Genomic DNA, 18,736 nt, shown 5'->3' on the forward strand with positions numbered 1-18,736 from the left:
GGCAGTGAACTGAGTTTTTAAAGTAGAATCAGAGTAATTCAATAATGTTTCAATCATAGCTCTGTAAGGATGAGTCGAACTGGATTGAGAAATTAGCCTGTCCCCTAGAATAACGTCGCATTGACTAAAAATGGTATTCAGAGGATAATTAACCAGAGCCACGGGGGCATCAGCTACCAGATTAGTCCCATCGGCGTTGGTTATTTTGATCCTGAGATGTATCAAGGTGTCATTCATATCTAGGTATTTATCCCCGTCCCCGGGAATAAAAAATTCAATCGGTCCGTCCTCCATAATGGCAGACAACGGAAGGACCTCTGTGTAGTGTTTTTCGTCGATAGAAAGTTGTGTCATGGGGGCAGAAAATAAATCCAGCTCTGCCATGCTGCATTCAGCAGATTTGTAATGTAAAAGAGCCATATTTAATACTCTAAAAGATATCTCCCCCAAATACGTTCCTTCTCCGAGGGTGTTTTTTCCCTAATGATTTTCTTTTGACTGAGTGCTTTCCTTTTTTAACACCCATCGGAACCCTTTTGCCTGGAGGTCTCTTCCGGGGCCTTCTGGCCAAAACCATCAGACCACCTGCTCCTTCTTGAGATCCGGGGTCTGACTGGCGGCCAAATGTATGCCAGATGAGGTTTAGCTATGGCAAACCCTTTTCTCACCAGGGGTGCGACAAAACGAAATAATCTCGAAAATATAGAGCCAATGCCTCGCCCGTACATCACTGGGGCTCCATAAAAACCTGGCAGGGATCCCCCCGCTTGATTTTCATAGTAACTCACAAAACGTTGGGGGTCGTGATCAATCATCGTTTTGTAAAAGATTGCCCTGCTAATGAGGGTCGGAAATGAAGTTTCACTACACTCTTCCCGTAGGTGAACTTTACTGGTTTGTTCTGATCGTTTTTTATCTCTATCTGTATATTCTCGATGTGCGTTTTGGTTACCGGTAAGTAATACGCAGGATTAAAATACTGAGTTACGGTATCGCCGAATGTTCCTCTCATATCTACGGTTCTCAAGAGAGGAGCAAAAGCGTCACCAACCCTCTGGTGACTGACCACATTGCTATAGCAGTACAGATGTGTTGAGCCAGCATTTATATCCGCGAAATAGGCTGCTGATTTATCATCAAATTTGAGCCACTGGTCTGGTTGTATTCCAAGCATATAAGCGACGGGTTTTGGAAAGCGGAAACGATATTGGGCCCCTCCTAGAAATTCGATTTTCCTGTGAATCGGACTATAGTATAAACTGACATCAGAGTCAATTTTTTTGAAGCAGGACTCAAGTTCCTCCATGAGCTGAGTTATGCTACTATAGTAACCAGCTCTAAGCATATGAAGCTTTAACTTGCTAGGCGGGGATATGTCGGGGAGTTTTGTTTTCTTTATCTATTCAAAACAGGCTACTTCCGAAGGTAAATTATACCAGGTGTGTGGGTATAACATTTCTGTCAGGGCGACCTGCCACGAACCATCCAAGTGTAAAGGTTGTGCCAGGTTCACCTGATAACTAGAGCTTGTATTGTTTTGAAATACATCGAGGCTGGCATTAGACGGCAGCGTAATGTAGAAACCTTCATTTATCTCCATGGCTGTAATGAAGGACTGAGCGTTGATTCTGTTTGCTTTTATACATCTTTGATTTCGCCTGCATCAACCCAGCTGTTGAATTTTTCGGGCCAATTATGCCAAGATACAAACATTTGTTTTTTCCCTCTCACCACACGCCTTTTTAGAATTTTCTCGACTTGAAAAGCCTCGTCATTGGTTATCTTCACTTTTTGTAACTCTTTCTCATAAAAAGTCCCCTTGATCTCTTCTCCATCATAATCTTTGAGCTTGTAAACAGGTGGCTGCCGAGGTAAGCCTTCAAGGCAAGGCAAGGCAAGTTTATTTATATAGCACTTTTCGACGCAGGGTAATTCAAAGTGCTTTACAAAAAAGAAATGAAAGACATTAAGCATTAAAAAAGAAAGCTAATAAAATAAACATTAAGGAAAAATACATGGATAAAAGTTACAGTGCAGTCTAAAATATGAATAGTTCAATTAAACATTACAAGAAAAAGTACATGGATAAAAGTTACAGTGCTAATAAAATAAACATTAAGGAAAAATACATGGATAAAAGTTACAGTGCAGTCTAAAATATGATTTAATTTAGACAGACTTTCTTCACCATATTTTGCTCGCATGACATCCACAATCGGACCCTCAGGAGGCTGTACACACCCCCTCCCCTGCTTTGCTTCCATAACAAAGTCTTTAAAGTGTTACCAAAACACTCCGTGTTACCAAAACACTATTTTTCATCCGTCGATGCCAGATATTCCAAATATCTCTGCTTTCGAGCAGTCCCTCTCATAAATGTCATGGAGTTTAATTACGTTTAGAAAAAGTACATGGATAAAAGTTACAGTGCAGTTTAAGATATGAAAAGTTCAATTAAAAGCCGCGACAAAAAGAAAAGTCTTCAGCCTGGATTTAAAAGTAGTAAGAGTTGCAGCGGACCTGCAGGTTTCTGGGAGTTTGTTCCAGATATTTGGAGCATAATAACTGAACGCTGCTTTACCATGTTTAGTTCTGACTCTGGGGACAGAAAGCTGACCAGTCCCTGAAGACCTGAGAGATCTGGATGGTTCATAGTTTAGCAGGAGGTCAGTAATGTATTTTGGGCCTAAACCATTCAGTGCTTTATAAATCAGCATCAATATTTTGAAATCTATTCTTTGACACACAGGAAGCCAGTGTAAAGACTTCAGAACAGGAGTGATGTGGTCCACTTTCTTAGTGTTAGTGAGGACTCGAGCAGCGGCGTTCTGAATCAGCTGCAGCTTTCTAATAGATTTTTTAGTGAGACCTGTGAAGACACCATTGCAGTAGTCGAGTCTACTGAAGATAAAGGCATGGACAAGTTTTTCCAAATCCTGCTGTGACATTAGTCTTTTAATCCTAGATATATTCTTTAGGTGATAGTAGGCTGATTTAGTAACTGTTTTAATGTGACTGTTGAAACTCAGGTCAGAGTCCATGACTACACCTAGATTCCTGGCTTTATCTGTTGGCTTCAGACACCGTAAATAATTTGTCCGTACAACTCTGCTCATATTTTTTATCAAATACCCCTCTCAATTTGGATATCCTTACAAGTTCGTCCTCCTTAAAGTTCATTTTGGCAGCAGCTTTTTTACGTTGGCTAGAGGGGTTATACAGGTTCCGAAACACTTGAGCCGCATTGTCCTTAGTTACCTGCAGTGGCGTCATTTTAATATTTCGGTGATAACTATTATTGTAACTTTCAATTAGTTTAGGTAAGACGTCTATATATCTATGAGTGTTTTTAGCTGTAAAATACCTCCACATTTTAGTTTTAATAAGTAAGATACCCTGTAACTTTAGAAAACTTGTCCTTTTGATTTAAATGTTCTTGAACCTACACTATACAATTGTTTTTTAAGTGCTTCACCGTTTTTCAAATATAAATGTCATTTGTAACTAAACTTTGTAAACTAGCAGAGATATGGCCAGTGTTGCGTGAATTAAATGTGATTAATGAAATATGACTGTAGTAAAATAAAGGTGCTTTTATATTGATTAAACCATTTTTATTTATTTCAGCATTAAGACAAAAGAAGATGGCAACCTCCTCCACGCCAAACTGCACAACCTGTAAGTTGATGGTCCTGGCTTACTTTACATGACTTCAGATGGTTGACATTACACACAAACATACTATACATATACATGTGTGCACAATTGTAGATAAACAGCACACAGTATATATATATATATATATATATATATATAAACTGTGTGCTGTTAATCTGTTTTTTGAGGTTTTGCTCTCTTGTTACTTTTAACCATACAGGTGTGATTTCATAGTTATTTTGTATGTTATTGTCAAAGGAACAAAATGAGCAACCCTTTATACTTAATTTGATATTCCTCATTATCTGAAGCATTTGTTACTCTCATTTATTTTCCTCCCATAGTGACTGTATGGATAATCGGAGACAGCTATGTCAGGCGTGGAGCCCAGAGAGCTACAGAGACCATCGGCAGCAACCTTGGCCTCGACCTGAGGGTGTGCTGGTTCGGTTGGGGTGGACTGCGCTGGAGAGGTGTCCTCCCTTTCTTTTCCTACTCCCTGCGAGGAAGAGCAGTCCCGGATGTCCTCCTGATCCAATGACTTGGGTGATGTGCCCAGTGTTCAGTTGCTGAACCAGATGAAGGAGGACCTGCACCAGCTTCACCATCGGCACCCTGGCTTGAAGATCATGCTCTCCCAGAGGCGCCGGTGGAGGGCTGGTGCACATCCTGTCAAAATTGACAAGGCCCGGAAGTTTGTTAACAGTGTTATGGCTACTTTTGTTCATAGCCTAAATGGTGCCATTGTTGACCACTCCAACATTAGACATGACAGTCCTGGGCTGTTTTTGCGAGATGGAGTTCATTTCACCCCTAGGGGAAATTATATTTTTTTAAAGTCACTAGCCAATTGCCTGAAAGACCACCTCCAAAGACTGTGAACTGCTAAAATGTCAGTATCACTGTCTTTGAATTTGGCCTTCAGAGTATGTATTCTAAGGCCCTTGCTAAGCCCAGACTGTCATGGCTAATGTTGAGTTAGATATTACATCTGTAGCCATAACACTGTTAACATGGCTGCTCTTCCTCTTCCCCACATCCCACCCCCCCCTCTTCCCCCAATGGACTCTGCAGCTCTCCAGGCCCATGCTGGGCATGGCTGTCTGTCAAACCTTTTATTTTGTATTTGTTATGATGTTTTTTGATTTGTTAAAATAATTATGTATTTATGTAAATATTGAAAATAGATTACATTCATATTTTCACTTCTTTTGTCTACTGCTTACTGAAAATGTTAGCTATCACATCCAAATGGGACTATCAAATGAAAGGATAAGCTTACCATACAATACAGAAAACATTACACATTAAGGCTCAAATCTTTTCCCAAGCAGTCTGAAAAGAGTCCCAAGTTTAAAAACACAAAATCTTGACAATAAATATTACGCTGTCATTTATCAGTGACAATGCAAACAACAAGAAGGTCTCCCCTAATCCCATGTATTTTGGCATCAATGTCATAAGCATACCATAGAATGTAATTATGAAGTGCAATACACAAGCCCACAATCCCTACAGGGTCGTAACGTCACAGAAGATAATACCTTTTAGAGAGTTTCTAAATTGTTCAGTATGCAGATAAATATTTGTTTTACAATAGAAACATTTGTCTCCATAAATGTTCCCACATGTTGTGAGCATCAACTTTAAATATTTTGTCAACAAATAAAAAACATCTTAATTTCCTTTAGGACAACATTTTGTTTATAACACCACTACATTAACAATAAACATAGGAAAATGATAAATGTCAACATTTAAGATTGTGCTTTTACTCTTTATTTAATCAGATCTATTTCACATTGAAAATGTGATAAATACACAAGCCACATTGAAAGTTACATGTTGCATTGTATTACTTAAGTACACTAGAAAATAAATTAAAGATGTGCAACAACTGTATCAGTAATTAAAATGATATAACTTATGTACAGGGTTGGGAGGGCTACTTGCCAAAAACACAACCAGTAACTTAATGTGAGTATCAAGATATAAAAGTGTAAGTGTATGTATGTAACCTGATAACTTTATTTTTCTTTTGGATTACTTCAATATCAAATGCAATGCAAATAAACACAGGAGAGAAGAAATATTAATATGATTTTTTTACTTAAATGTATAATATAATACCCTAAAGCAGATTCAGGCAGTAGGTGTATAGATTCACAATTAAAGGATTAGCCTACAGAACAGTACGGCTTCCAGAGAAGATTTGATCATTTTACAACAAGCACTATATGCTCTTTTTAGGTTTTGAATAAGATTGTAATCCTGAGTTTCCCTATTATTAAAAAAAGTAAAACTAATCCAATTACATATTTTTCTATGTAACTAAGGATTACACTTTCCTTTTTTTCTATACGATCTTGATTCGTGTTAGATGTAATCCATTACTGCCTAAGCCAATACAAGTCATCACTTTTGGAAAGTTGTCTCAAGTTATAAATGATGCCTTCAATCTCTTTCACGTGGAGAAGACATCACATTGGCCGAGGCGTTGCAACTTCCCTCAAGCGTCCTACATGAAAGAAAGATCACATGTTAGAAATGTATGCACAAACTATTCAGTATGACCCGTCTTAGTTTAAAGCCCAAGTGTAAGAGTGAACAGAGGCGGAGTCTGTTTGTTGGCTGCTGCTACCCAAACCAACATCGTCCTCACAAGCATTGGCTGTTGGAATGTCATTGTGCTCCACATGTGGAACAACAAAGGCTTCTTCAGGTGTGCCTTGTATCATAATGATATTGCTCTGATCAGCAGCAAGACTGTTTTCACCACTACCATGGTCGACATCTGCAACCTCCTCCTCCTTGCTGTTAACAGTCGAACTAGGAGTGTCACTTACCTCGTCATTGCTACTCACCTGCTTTTCCTTCTAGGCTGTTGTTCTTTGCCATTGGTGAAATAGAAAATGGTGGGCACTGACGTGTTTTTCAGGCATCTCCTTCCCTAATAAAAATAATAAACAAAAACACATAAAATAACTTTTTGAGGTCTGTAGATATTCAACTTTCTTTTGAATAATGTTGTTTTAAATGTAAGTGCATAATAAAAGACAATAGAGGGCCAACATGTTAACTATGCAGTTAATCCATTCAACAATTACGTGTTTCCAAGATTCAGATTCAAAGGATTTATGTCATAGCACATAGGCTACAGTGTGGGAATGGCAATTAAAATCATCTGTCCCGAGCTCCTCCAACAATGCAACATAGTTATATAAGACATAAAACAATAAAATAAATTCAAAATTAAATTAAGAATAATAAATTAGTGCAGGCAGAAATCTATATACACGTAAATATAATAAGACATATGCAAGAACAGAATGTAAAGATAAATATTGTAGAGTAAAATTAAATGAAATCATTTTTTTTTTACAGTGATAGCTGTTAAGATAAATAAGTTATAAGATGACAACAGATGAATGAATGTTGCTATTAAAATAATGTAAAAAAAGGTAATATAATTCATCTGTTTTTAACATAGAGTATGTGGGGGAAATGGCAATTCTCTATCTATGATAAAGAGTCTTTGCATAAATTGAAGAGAAATGTGATGGTTTGCAAAAAAATCGATTTCTATGTTTCTTTACTTAACTGGCAAAATCTTAATTTGGCCTTTAATCAAAAGAACATTACTCATCACTGATGTGCAAGCTGTGCCATAACAATTATTTAGCATTGTATGATGTATAACATGTATTTAATTAGTAACAACAATTTACACTCAATGGAACCAAGTTATTTTTTTTTTTAAAAAAGGATCTGTACCCATGAGTCCGTGCTGAAGGGATGACTCTCAAAGTGTTCACTGCACAAGCGAGAATAAACGTTGGGGGTCCATTTATTCCTCCAGATGTTCAGCACCCACTGGTCCAGCCTGTCTGGATCACCTAAAGGAAACCTTTATTCAAAAATACATGAAAACCGACCCAAATACAACATGAGGGTTAATGCCATATTCACTTAATAACGCATGAACAACTTTTACAAATATTTCTATATAGTCTGTGTTGGTAAATGTAATCTAGGTTGCACATTTCCTGCTGAAATACATGCATGGGCCTACCAAGTTACTGCGTGGCACTTTGGTTTTGATAAAACAGTGTAGTTCCACTATATAAACGTTACATTCATAATCAAACGAGACAATATGCAAGATAAATATCTATTTGTTGTTATTCTTAATGCTTGTCATTCACACGTTAAGAAAATAAAATAAGTACCGATACATAGCAGAACAATTGTGGCGATGTTCAGCTTAACAAGCCTTGTTCAACATCATTTCTTTAGCTAATACTATAGTGGGCTGCAGGCGAACCAAGTCCGCGTTTCGCTGCATTCCTTGATCTCCAGTTATAACACCAGGCTCCGCCACTGGCCGAAGCTAACGGAGACGCAAAGGGCTAGCTATGGCTCCGGTTAGCTATGGCTCCGGTTAGCTTCGGCGGCGGAATCCGGCGGCCACCACTGGGATAATTGGGTCCCCTTTTAACATTTGCTCCCATTTAGCATTATGGGCGTCATAGCCATAGACTATAAAAGTCTTACCCAAGGCTGAATCATAAACTAAACTGTATATATATATATACACATGTATAAAGGGTTACGTCCTTAGCTGGCTAATAAGCTACATAACAAGCTAAACTAACAAGCACACAAACACCTGCTAACGGGGTTAACATGTATAATATTATCATTTTACTCACCGAAAAAAGCCGAGAGTAGACTTCTTGGAAGTTCTGTTAGTACATTCAAACGCACAGCACGACATCTTAATTGTCTGGTATATCACCACGAACACGGCTAAAGCTAAAGGGTCAAGTACAGTAACTACGACTAACTAACGTTGTAGCCTCTATGGTTGTAGCCTAGCAGAGTGGACAGGTTGCTGTTAGCTGACAGTGAGGCATGTACGTGTCCATCAACGTGACCACGCCCTAATTAATGCAAAAACTTTAAGACCTAATATAAATAAAAGGGTTGTGTTAGAAAACAATTCACTCACAGATCCATAATCATGAAGATGGAATCTAACTATATTGATAATAAAAATGTATGGAGCCAGGGATAGAAACATCTTTTTTTCTGCTGTAATGTTGGGCATTTTAACATGGGGGTCTATGGAAATTGCTCCTTTCTGCAGCCATCGCCTATCGGCCAATATATGAACTGCAGTGTGTGGCACTTCCGTATTGGCTTCCCGGCTGTTCCCCAGAGTTTGCCGCTTGGTTATAACACAGCACATCAAAGGGCAAACATCAAAGGCTCATTAGATTAGACAACAAAGGGCTCTGAGGGGCAGGGGTCAAAGAGACTATCTTAATCAATACATCAAAGAACTATACAACAAAGGTACTGCCTGGGGCTTTTCGTTCATATCTGATTGCAGGCTAATTATTCAACTCTCAGGGGCAGGGGTCAAATACCTTAACCCCAAGAGACTATCTTAATCAATACATCAAATAACTATACAACAAAGGGACTGCCTGGGGCATTTAATTCATATCTGATTGCAGGCTAATTACTCCACTCTCAGGGTCAGGGGTTAAATACCTTAACCCCAAGAGACTATCTTAATCAATACATCAAATAACTATACAACAAAGGGACTGCCTGGGGCATTTCAAACCTATCTGTTTACAAGGCTAATTACTCCACTCTCAGGGTCAGGGGTCACATACTTTAACCCCAAGAGACTATCTTAATCAATACATCAAAGAACTACACCAGGGGCCTTTCACGCCAATCTGATAACACACACATCAAAGAATGGGAGGCGGGACATGGGAGGCGGGACTTAGCTCATTGGCCAATGGGAGACGGACGTGGCTCATTTGCATAAGTGGGGGCGTGTCCACCTGTCACTTGCTATGCATACTAATTTGACGAAAGGGGTATGGTTATAACTACTGATGCTGTATGCCCTTTGAATTTAGGAGAACCATATATGGCATTAATAGTTATCAGATCTTAACTGGAGTGCAGCGATGTGCTTTCAAGAATAAGAAGAGAAGGCCATCCAGTTCTTGACTTCCTGTCTTCGGAGACGGATAGGTCTTGTAAATTGGCACCCTAAGGCACAGGCTTCTGTGCACAGCGAACAGCGCTGCCACAGAAGTCAGTGTTGTGGGGCGTCTCTGGTGATCCACCCTGAGGCTCCCGGCCCACTGGGTGCACCAGGAACATCATCAAAACGGCTTCTGCAGTGAAGGAACACCGAATGGAATCTAAACCAGCAAATCCGAAATATATTGTCCTTGTCAGCTTTAAATGAGGACAATGTTGTGCCTCCATGGCCTTTGCATCTAAAAAAACACAGCATTTGGTACAGCATCCATCATACACAGATTTGTGGAGTCCTCAGGCTGCAGTTGATAGGAAACAAAAGGAAGTTACCTTTTTAGCTTGCTCTATCAGTACCCTGTCAATACCCCCCCCCCCCCCCCACGCACCCACACACACACCGCCTTCCAGCATTGACCCATGACCTCTTAGACAGCCAACAGGAGGTGCAGGATCTGGTGGGAAGGACAAGAAGAAAGCATCCAATGCATCTGAGGAGTGAGAACTGATCGATGACTCAGGCTGGCAGCACTTTTCAGCAAGGTAATGACGCGTGCTGTTTTCTGTCTCTACGTAGGGGTTGTGACAGGAAGGAATGCTCTTCACAGGAAGAACGGACAAATTGATCCCTCCATCTTTCTTCAGTCTTCATGAGACAGATATCCATAATCTGTGAACAATGACACACTTCTCTAAAATGCAGGAGAAATGCAAAAGTATAGATAGATACTTCATTGAATGTGTGAGGACCTCCACTGGATTAGCTATGATTCTGAAATCTTAGTGAGTCTATCAAAAGGTTTGTTACCAGGTAGTACCTCTCATAATGTTTTATGTTCTGAATATGGCAGGGATTTATGTGAAGCTTTTTAGACATAAATCCATGATTACCTCATAATGCGCTGACGCAACATCCGACTGAATTCCATACAGGGGTCTCATATTTCCTATTGTCTGTGATATTAGATAATTCCACATTATGAAAATAATTTCTTATAAACTCAAAGTCAAATCAGCCATTATTATCAAAAGTCAGTAGCGAACCGTCAGGGCCTTCAAGGTATTCAGAGAATACCTTGGAAAACTCAGATAAAACAAACAAAAAATCGATTTAATTATATAAATAAAATGTAATAAAATGTATATAAAATGAATATATGAGAATCGTATCTGTGTTGTTGATCTGTAATATTACAGGGTTACGTTGATTTGTTCGTCCTTCTCGATGCACTATGCATTTCAGTGGTTTTGTGTTAGAAAAGAAAGCAACCAATCAGATCTTGTTCTGGGTCTCTGCGTAGAATATCCTTAAACCAAGGTATTCTACATCCTTGATCGAATGCCCTGGCCGTTGCACTGAATGAGAGCGTACGTTTGGACTGACAGTTTGATCAACCAATCATATATTGATTTGTAGCCAATGGGTGTATTCTTTCAGAGTTTCTCTCGGTTCAAGGGTACTCTAGAAGGCCCGCTAGTTAACTGACTCGAGACAGAGGATCTAGATGAATGCGACGAAGCAATTCATGCCGTTTTATTGTTTTTAACGTTGAAATGACAAGTGCAACAGGTGAAGATAAAGTTCATCCATCCATCCATCCATCTTCTCCCGCTTATCCGTGGTCGGGTCGCGGGGGTAGCAGTTCCAGCAGAGAGCCCCAAACTTTCTTTTCCCTGGCGACATCAACCAGCTCTGACTGGGGAATCCCAAGGCGCTCCCAGGCCAGCGAAGAGATATAATCCCTCCACCTGGTCCTAGGTCTACCCCTTGGTCTCTTCCCAGCTGGACGTGCCTGGAACACCTCCCTAGGGAGGCGCCCAGGTGGCATCCTAACTAGGTGCCCGAACCACCTCAACTGGCTTCTTTCGACGCGAAGGAGGAGCGGCTCAACTCCGAGTCCCTCCCTGATGACCGAACTTCTCACCTTATCTCTAAGGGAGACACCAGCCACCCGGCGGAGGAAACCCATCTCGGCCGCTTGTATCCGCGATCTCGTTCTTTCGGTCATGAAGATAAAGTTGTTGCGGAATTGATTTAAGTACCCTTTTCAAGACAACAATTCAGTGTAAAGACGGACATTATAATGCCGCGGAGGGCAGAAGGTCCAGTTGTGATTGTTAGGAGATTTGGTAGACAACTTGTCCACTTTCTTAAATCTCCTCGCGTTCCTACACGAGCCATTATCTTACAGGAAGGAAACCCAGAACCTACAAGTAACCGTTTAACAATAATCCACTTTAATGGTAATATACAATGCAATACAATCAAGTACAATCAATACAGTACAAATTACATACAGTTCTGTGGGATCCCACATTTACCTGATACTCACGTGAGCCAGCCAGCCAGCCAGCCAGCCAGCCAGCCAGCCAGAGGAGAAAGAGACCGAACACAGCGGGGTTTCTGTCTATATCCCTCGCTGACCCAAGGAGGAGTTATCTGCGCCTCCCTTCCAGACCAGTGATTGGCTGCCCAAATTATCATCAACACCCCACATCTTAAATCCCCAATCCCAGTGGCTCAGCTTCCTTATCACAGGGATCTGAGATGACTATGTCAACTCCACACCTTCCCCCTCTTCCTTTGTCCTCACAAAACCACATGTTAGCAGGCCCAAAACCAGCCCAGTTTTCTACACAAATCATTTTCCCTTTTTAAGCATCTTGATAGTTTACTAACCTGAATACATACAAATATTTCTTTACAATTCCCTCTTTTGCACTCTTAAAAAAGAGAGTGCAATTTACACAAGGCACTTGCAAAAAACTGCATCCTTGTCTGCTGAGTCTCCATACTTTTTATTCTCAGTGTCCACAGTGAAGGGCACTCCGTCCAGGCTCTCGTTGCAGATGACGCAGCGGAAGCAACCGGGGCGGTAAGACTTCCCCAGGGCCTGCCGGCCTGCATGTCCATGATTAGATGTCCACCTGCGTTGCACTTGTCTGCAGACTGCTGGAACCCAGAGTACAGAAAGTCCTCTTCACAGAAAACCCTTCCTGCGTCATAGTAGAACGCCTTCCCTCTCAGCCTTCGACTACAGGCGCTGCAGGTGAAGCAGCTGTCATGGTAGAGGCTGCCCATAGCTTGGCAGTGATGGCGGCTTCCGAGTCGATGCTGAATAGATTTCCTTTCGATCTTCCTTCTCCGGTCCGTTGATGATGCCTCCTGGGACGACTGCTGGATGGATGATGGATCTCCTCGAGGTCCTTCTCCTCCAATCCGCTGATGACAGCCTCCGAGTCGACCTCCCTGATGAGAGCCCGATCCGTCCTGATGTCGTCTAGGGTCCTCGCAGGTGTTTTCCCCCGCCGCACACTGGCTCCGCACAGTGGTACCAGTTGTCCCCCTTTCCTTGTAGGCGGACGGCACGGGATGTCCTCTGGGTCACTTGGTCGGGGCCGGAGAGCCTGGGGTTGACAGTCAGCCTCCTGCGTCTCGGGTCCCCCTTTTGGCATCAACAACCTGTGTGGAGAAATCTGATACAAATCCCTCAAGCCTACGCTCCGGGCTCTGGGGCCCTCGGCTGTTTGACCCACCAGTGCGTGGCCACTTGGAGCCTGTTGGTGGGGTGTCTTAAAACAACAGACGTGTGTGAACAGGTTTTCTAAATGAATTGTGCAGCTTCAGAATCTTAATACTTGGACTGTGCCCACTAAATAAGAACCCCAACATCTTTAGGTAAACTAAATAACATATTTCAATAGCTCTGAATTTCTGACAAGCATCTGTATTTATTTAAATGAAATCCTTGAGATCCCATTAAAAATCTAAAAATATGATTTGAACTGCTAATGTTTCTGGTAAAGAAACACACTAATCTTATGGATTCAAAAACAACCAAAATCACAATACTAACAAAGTGAATGGCTTCCTGGTGATACTGCTTCTACCCGTCAGTGCTTAGATATTATCCCACTGAAAAAATGAATACAGAATTCCCACCAACTGTCATCAAATGTCTTTCTAAATGTAGATGAAATGTATATCCCCATAATGACCTAAACAATAAAGTCTATGGCTTTTACTTCTTTACCAGACTAGTTACATGATGTTGTCCAAATCACATTGTGTCTCATTACATTACTATGTTTTAGCTTAACTGTAAATATGTTCTTTCTACATTTCAAACCTCAGTTACTTTAATACCTGTTGAAACATTAGTTGACACATTACTCACCGGTCAGCCTCTCCAGTATTTCATTCTGGACTTACATCTCTCTGGTAGCCCCTTGGCCACTGATTCTCTACCTGTGCTACCTGCTATAACTCAATCAATACTAGAGACATGTCAACATTCACCAAACAGCCTCTTATCCCCAAATATGGAGCAGGTCAATTCTAAAACTGTCAATCAATGGTCAGATTGAACAATGGAGTTGGGCAGCAGGTTCCTTTCAGTCCCTAAATGAAAAATGTACATTGTAAAGTTTACACTCCCCCTTTTTTACACATTCTCTCATGTGTAAACAAAAACCTGTATGGGAAGAAAACCTTCAGGTCATAATGGATTATAAGACAATACCAAACATTTTTCCCAGTAAACACTTGAGAGTGTTTCTCTCCATCATTCAGTCCTAAAAGAAACAGAATTCCAAATTTCCTAGTTTGAGTTTCACATTCTGCAAACAGCCACCTCCTGTGGGAGTGAAACATCATCAACCAGATTAGATACGGTTTCCCCTTTTGTGCAATGTTAGGAAAGCTCTCATTTCACACATTATTATCACACAAAAATAATGTGTTAGTCCAAAACATGCTTGATTAGTCATCGTTTCAAATCACGCAGTTGCACTGATCAGGTGCAGACATACACACACTCACACTCACACTGTCAGGTTGTAAAGTCAGGTTTGGTCAGGTTCACCGCAGAGTCAGTCATTGACAGTGCCTTCCCAAGTTACCCTGTCGGTCAGTTGGTCTCAGTCTTTTTGGCCATGTGTTGTGCTCTGCAGAGACTTTGATGTTCCAGCACAGGCCAGCATCCTCCGTCTATACAAATCTGTATATATGGAGCGCCATCATTTATTAATTCACAATTACAACTATAATGTTCAAGATATCTCCAACCCCTCCTTGCTGTTTCCCACATTCCCTGAAAAGTGTCTAGCCAAAAAAAAAATGTCACTTCCTTATTGTACTATTACTATTACTGCAATTCATTTACACCTAATTAGTATTAAAATGACTAATAGATCTATTTCAGAAACATGTGTACATCACTATCTTGTGTCAAAACATTACTAGGATCTGTAAAGCTCTGCTATTTATTCCATAACTCATTCTATCAATTTATCTTCAATTCTCGTGCACTTAAAGAACAATGTTACCCTCTTTCACAGTGCGTGGAACTCTGGGTGTCTGAACATGAAACCAGTACCTCAAATTGAAATACTATATTTTGTTTAGAACCAGCTTTCCCTTCAACATGACCTATATAAATAAATATTTATCTGATCTTATAGAGCTGTTACTAAAACTCTCCCTTTGAACTGATCAATACTGTAACAAATTAAAACACTACCAAATTCACACACGAATAAAAAATCCAGTGCATACTTCCTTCATGCCCCCCCCCTTTTTTTTATCAGTGTGTATTAGACTGATTTTCCACTTCCCTTTAATAGTTCCCCTCTTTTCCGCTATTTTTATTTACCACTTGACTAATTTATGGGCCATACATCTTCTTATCTTCACTTATTTATCAAGTCAATTCAAGTTCTTTACAATACATTAGTAGATACCTTGTGGAGTCTTCACAATAACTAAATCCCCTCTAGGATATGAAATCCATTCATCTTCAAGCAGATACTATTTCCTTATTTATGTTTTGTTCACGATAACAATGTTATAACAACCACATGTCATCCATTCTGGTCCACCTAAAAACCAATGTTAAACTCTTTAGCAGTGTGTGGAACCCTGGATGTCCGAACATGCAACCATTCCTCCCTCCTTTATCAAGGATTTAAAAACAGAAGTCATTTCATATTTCCCATGGTAATAACTATGCTACAATGGTGAAATCAATTATTTAGATTGGAATACTATATCTGGCTTGGCACCAGCTCTCCCTTTAACATTATCCATACAGATAAAGATTTGTCTTATAGAGTGGTTCCCAAAACTATCCCACTACTTTATTCACACGTGAATAAAAATGTCAAAGAATATTCTGTTAACCTGATGAAAAGATTGAAGAATATGGTTGTACTTTGTCATGTGGCCCCCTTTAACCCTCAGTGTGTTCTCATTTTACTCTAATAGTTTACTGCTATTTTTAATTTAATAAATCTTTCTGTCTTTACGTATTTATGCTTTAAATGTGCGTTTTGTGAATAAGTGTGTTTATGTGTAAACTCACTCATTCCCGTTTTCCTTTTCTCCTCCTCTGGTTTTCTCAAGCCGTGACCCCGGCCTCCTCACTTCTAATTGACCATGCCAACTCCTCTGATTCTGTGTTCTCTTCAGTCCCTCAGCTGTAACTTCATCCGCTGTCAGCCATTGGCCCAGTTACCTCTGCATGCCCCATCTTGCACTGCTTTGCATTTTATCCCCTCCTTTACAGTCTCTCTGCTGTTTTTATGGAGGGCAGATTCTGCTCTCATCTCCCACACTTTGCTCTTGTGCTCAGCTTGGAACTTCATGGTCCTGTCTGAGGGACTGATGAGCGTAGATTTCTGCCCGTCAGCATGCTGTCTGGTTCTGGATGCCACAGGCGGAGATAGTTCTGGCTGCAGTCTTGTTGTTGTCGTTTCAGCTCTGGTTCTCTGTCTGTTCGATGGAGAAGGAGGAGTTTCCTGTTGGGTTAGGTCTTTTGTCTGCTTGGAGGGTCGGGACCGTAGCCTTTTCTAACTCAGAGGGGGAGTCCAGGTCTCGGGACGCATTACCTATAAAAAAATCTAGCACACTGAGGTTAAATAAATCCAACCCTTTCCACTCTGACTCTTTGTAATCATACTATCTGTCTTAATTGTTAAATGCCATCTAAACAACCTAATTGATGTCTACAAATGATATTACAAAAACCCACTCTAAAAATTGTTTCATCCATTGCTACATATGTACCCAACATAACTCTTTCAGGAAACCATTTTCTCCTATACATTGAAAAACGTACATGTTTCCAGCATCACATATTCCACACACCACGAAAGAGCATCTACATATTTTCTCCAATATTTTAAGCTAGTTTCTATAACAAGATTATCACGTGTGACATAATAATCAGATGTCTTGTTTGCTAACCAAGAATATTAAACTTTAAAATGTCTTTTGGCCAGTTGAAGTCCTGCTTACTTCATCCTTAAACTCTACTTTAATTTGAAACCAAAAAAGGTCTTCCTTCTCCACCATGATCCTATCTCTATATCAAAGTCCAGACAAACTGATGATTTATCTTTATAAACCATGAGGAATGACTCATAAAACACTATTCTCCCTTACTTCAGTTCTAAATCAAATGAGCCAGACAGGAAACCCCTTTTAACCACTTGAAATTGTTTATCTAAGTTGTGTTGCAAGCAGGTTAGATCTGTAATGAATTAAAATCAATATTTAAAGACGCAATATAAGTTAAATATATTGTTACGGTAATTACTGTTTTATTGTGAAGGCATCTCTGGCGAACAGCGGCCTTTGGCTTTTATTTTGAAAGGCCGCTCCGAAACAGCGAGGCCGATTCCTAGAAACACGGCAAGTTGACAATCGTTCTAATGCATTAACTATAGTCGTGAAAGAGACAAGGAGGGGGAAGGCGTGTGGAAGCAAGCAATGAACTGAAAATGCCACCAATCCTCTGTTTTAACGTGATGGCGGACATTGAAAACCGAAGCGGGCATAAGTACCCCTGTCTTTTGTACCATTACATTTACCAACATAAAACAAGGTCTTTACTAATCAACAATGACAACCTACAGACAGCTCATTTCTTTAAATATACGCAATATATTGACTTCGCTTTTATTTATCTGACTTAATTAACGTGCTTCCCCCCCTTTCAGCCACTAGATGGCAGCAGCAGAGCACAAATGAGCTTCACTCTTCTGAGCGAATGTGTGATTATCACAGACAATCGGTCACACAGATTATTCAGGTAAAAATCACACAGATTTATTCCCCGTACAGTTTGTCCGGCTTGATAACGTGCTTCATATGTTGTCACGCAGGACTCTCTGCCTACCTTGCGATCAACGTTATGTTTACGTCAGCCTTTCAAATTAATTTTTACAGACAAGGGAAACGGGAGCCGGTCTCGTCACAATGTAGGTGACATTAGCGCTCTCTCCCAAGGATTTAACAGAATAGCAGTCCACTGACACTTTCGCTTATTCGGTCTCAGACTGCTATTTTACCCCCAGTTATAAACGGCGGACCGATCTTGGAGTATCGATCATCCAGGTTCCGCCGTGTGAGACTCACACTCACATCCCACGAACTGCACCGCTCCTACGCCACTTCCGGACTAAACTACCTGAAGATCCACGCTAAACTGCTCTAATTTCTTGTTACGCAGGACTCTCTATACCTGACGATCAACGTTCACGTGTTATATATAACTTTCCTAACATGGTAAAAAAGATGCATTGTATACTCCATTCAAACTTCAAAAACACTCCGAAACGCCTACAGACAATCATACATGGCCCTGCTATTGTCCGAGGCGCCCAAAAGTGCTTGTTCCCGACCCAGTGTGGTCCTCTGAATCCTTCCACAGCCCTGTCTACTCGGAAACGTCGGAGATCACCATTTGTTAGGAGATTTGGTAGACAACTTGTCCACTTTCTTAAATCTCCTCGCGTTCCTACACGAGCCATTATCTTACAGGAAGGAAACCCAGAACCTACAAGTAACCGTTTAACAATAATCCACTTTAATGGTAATATACAATGCAATACAATCAAGTACAATCAATACAGTACAAATTACATACAGTTCTGTGGGATCCCACATTTACCTGATACTCACGTGAGCCAGCCAGCCAGCCAGCCAGCCAGCCAGCCAGCCAGCCAG

This window comes from Pseudochaenichthys georgianus, chromosome 10 (genome assembly GCF_902827115.2).
Source record: "Pseudochaenichthys georgianus chromosome 10, fPseGeo1.2, whole genome shotgun sequence".
Lineage (NCBI taxonomy): Eukaryota > Metazoa > Chordata > Actinopteri > Perciformes > Channichthyidae > Pseudochaenichthys > Pseudochaenichthys georgianus.